The sequence below is a fragment of the Coenobita brevimanus genome, chromosome 69 (assembly GCF_032717465.1).
Source record: "Coenobita brevimanus isolate Jiangsu-jjx chromosome 69, ASM3271746v2, whole genome shotgun sequence".
Taxonomy (NCBI): domain Eukaryota; kingdom Metazoa; phylum Arthropoda; class Malacostraca; order Decapoda; family Coenobitidae; genus Coenobita; species Coenobita brevimanus.
Window position 1 is genome coordinate 30,997,435 of NC_137022.1, and position 3,321 is coordinate 31,000,755.

The 3,321-nt window shown below is 39.7% G+C and overlaps 1 pseudogene; it reads right to left on the minus strand.

The window, feature by feature from the left end:
- Positions 1–2,213: 2,213 nt before the first annotated feature.
- Positions 2,214–2,332, minus strand: LOC145406255 (5S ribosomal RNA; annotated as a pseudogene).
- Positions 2,333–3,321: the final 989 nt, after the last annotated feature.

Here is a 3,321-nt window from a genome sequence, read left to right on the forward strand (position 1 = left end):
TCTCTCTCTCTCTCTCTCTCTCTCTCTCTCTCATAAGAAACAGGAGACATCGTAGCACTTTATTTTTAGCGATTGATGTTGCTTATTACACTTAGCATTCTCTTGTGTGTTACTTCCTGTAGTTCTCATATCGACTTAGTTTACATCAGCAACATATAGGACGATACTAATGCGAGACGTGTAGAAGAAATCGCTATCGAAAAGGTGTCACGAAATATCTGACCATTGAGAGAGAGAGAGAGAGAGAGAGAGAGAGAGAGAGAGAGAGGCAAACAAAACCTCCCCACAAAAACAAGACCAACACGAAAAACAGAAAAACAAAATATTACACAAAAAAGAATTGGAAAAAGGATTTGGAGGGAAAAAGGAAAAAACAGAAAATTTTAGTCTGCAAAACAGAGGAGACAGGAAACGCAGCCAGGTAAGAGAGAGAGAGAGAGAGAGAGAGAGAGAGAGAGAGAGAAAGTAAAATAATTGACGACTATAAAGGTACGTGTGGTGAGAGAGAGAGAGAGAGAGAGAGAGAGAGAGAGAGAGAGAGAATCAAAATAATCTCCTCAGCCCCTCACTTCCTTTACCCTGTGTGTGGTGGTGGTGGTGGTGGGGGGGGTTGTTAGGCATTTTTGTGTGCTACAGGGTAATCCTTGTATGTACCTGTGTGTGTGTGTAAACGTGTATGTATTTGTGTGTGTATTGTGTATGCTAGTAAGTGTGAAATGTATGTAGGTGTGTCTATTTATGCATGTATTTGTGTGTGTATGTGTGTGTGTGTGTCAGTCCTACCGGGGCTCTGAAACCACTAGGCCACCAGGCTCCTTGGTTACGCTCCCTTTTTAATGAGTCCTTTTATTTTCATTAATTTGGCAGCAGTTAAGCGGACGGCATATTAAAATCTTTCTCTTCTGGACAAAAACTAATGGAGAAGGATTAAGGATTTTCTATTTATATTTATGAAGGCGTCTGGTTAGATAGATAGACGGTCATGGATAGATAAGTAGATAGAGAGATAGGCAGGTAGGTGGATGGATGGATGTCGATAGATAGACAGTAATAGATAAATAAGTACATTGATAGATAGGTAAATGGATGGCTGGAGTGATGGATAAAATAAAGAGGGAAAAGAATAAACCACTGAAAGTAAGTTAAAAAGAACCTGAATTATGATAATCAAGATATTATCCAAATCAATTAATTTTAGTAGAAAATAATTGTGGTGGAAGGAAGGATTGACTGATAGACTGACAGTAAGAGATAGATAATTATGTATACAGAGGGGACGGGGTAGATAGATAGATAAGTAGATAGAAGATTAAATAAGGAAGGAAATATTTAAAAGGGAAAGGAAGGAGGAAATATTGATTAAGGTATCATGACCCACGCAATCATCCGCAGAGAGAGAAACGGCTTTGTGTGTGTGTGTGTGTGTGTGAGAGAGAGAGAGAAGAAAAATCCCCCGAAAGAGAGAGAGTTAAAAGGAAACCCATTGAAGATTACTTTTTTTGAAAACTAAAAATTTATAATGCATCATTTCTTAGGTAGACAGTAATGTGATGGAAGGAAATTTATGTATATTGGACTGATAACTTGACGGTAAAAGATAAACTAATATATAGACAGGTGATAGATAACGTCGGTGGTGATAGATACGCACACAGGACTGAAATAGAGGAGAATCAGTGGAAGGATTGAAGTATAAGAAAGACAGGAAAGTGAAAAGGAGTAGCAAGGTAGCCTGAACCATGCAATATCCTGCCGAGTTCCTTTATCTATCAGTTTATCTATTAATGCGCAGTGTCAGTCGCGGTTGCCTGAAAGAATATGTATCACTGAGAGCTACCTATATGTCTCGCAAGTTTAACACAATTATAATAATGTTTTAAAAATTTCCTGCAATATAACACGGGATAGGGGCAATGGGTGGAGGAAATCTTTTATAGAATGACTGATGTCTTGACGGTAATAGATAGATAACTAAGACTATACAGAGATGAGTAGATGGATGGATAGATAAATAGATAGATGGATAGATAGGTGAGGGCACAGAGTGAAATAGGGAGGCACAAATAGTGTAAGAATAAAACAAAAAGAAAGAAAGTTTTTCATTCATTCATTGCCAGACGCCATGTATCCCAGACGGGGTGGCCAAGGGCTTAGAGTTAATTGTTTTACAGGGAGGGGCACTAATCCTCCACCAACCCCACTTGACGTAGGGATGCCAACAGCATCTGGTGTTCCCAGGCGGTCACCCATCCAAGTACTAACCAGACCCAACGTTGCTTAACTTCGCTGATCGAACGGGAAGCGGTGTACTCAACGTGGTATAAGAAAATGAGGAGTTTGACCCACACAATCATCCTGCATAAGAGAGAGAGAGAGAGAGAGAGAGAGAGAGAGAGAGGTAAAAGTAGAGAGACAAATATCTGACAATTGCTCTAACATACAGTCTCTCACTCTCTCTCTCTCCGATCATTGCAAAGCCATTCACTCTTTCTCCCGGATAACGCAAGAGATCATTAATCCATCCTTGATTGCTTTATAATTCTTTCCTTCTCTCCCTCTCTCTCTCTCCTTCTCTCTTTTTCCTTCCTTCCTTCTACCCCTTCTTTCTCCTAACCCTCTTCTTTCCCTTCTCAAACCCATCCTTCCTTCCTTTTCTCTCTTTCTTATTCTTTCCCCAATATTTTATTTTTCTGTTCATTTCTTTCACACCCTTTCCTTCAGTCATTCCTTTTCTTTCGTCTTTTTTTCTTCCTTTCTTATTTAATAATTGTCTTCACTTTATTTTCTTTCTCCCTTTTTATTCCTTCATTCAATGCCATTCCCCTTCTACTGCTTTATTTTTTTGCATTATTTTTTAACCAAGAATTCATGTCTTCTCAAAATCCCACCTTCTTCCCGCTATCTTTATGTCTCTTTATTACATCCCTTCTTTATTTCTTTATTCGCCACCTGCTTTCAGTCTCTGCTTCTCTTTATTTCCTTCTTCCCTTCCTTCATCTGTTTCTCTCTTCCTTCTCCAGTTGCCATCTTTGTTTTTCGTTTTATTTTCCATATCCCTTTCGAGGAAGACAGACAGACCGATAAAAACTGGAAGACCTTAGGTGATCACGGAGTCTGGAATCTTGACTGGAAACGAGGGATAAGAGACTGGAAGACGAGAGAGAGAGAGAGAGAGAGAGAGGGGGGGGAGTTTGGAATAAAGTTGACGGGAGACAAAGACAGACGAGAGAGAATCTGGAACGTGTCTGGCTGGAGAGAGAGAGAGAGATGACGGACATGATGCACCCGCCTTTGAAATGAGGTGAAATGATTCTTTTACGA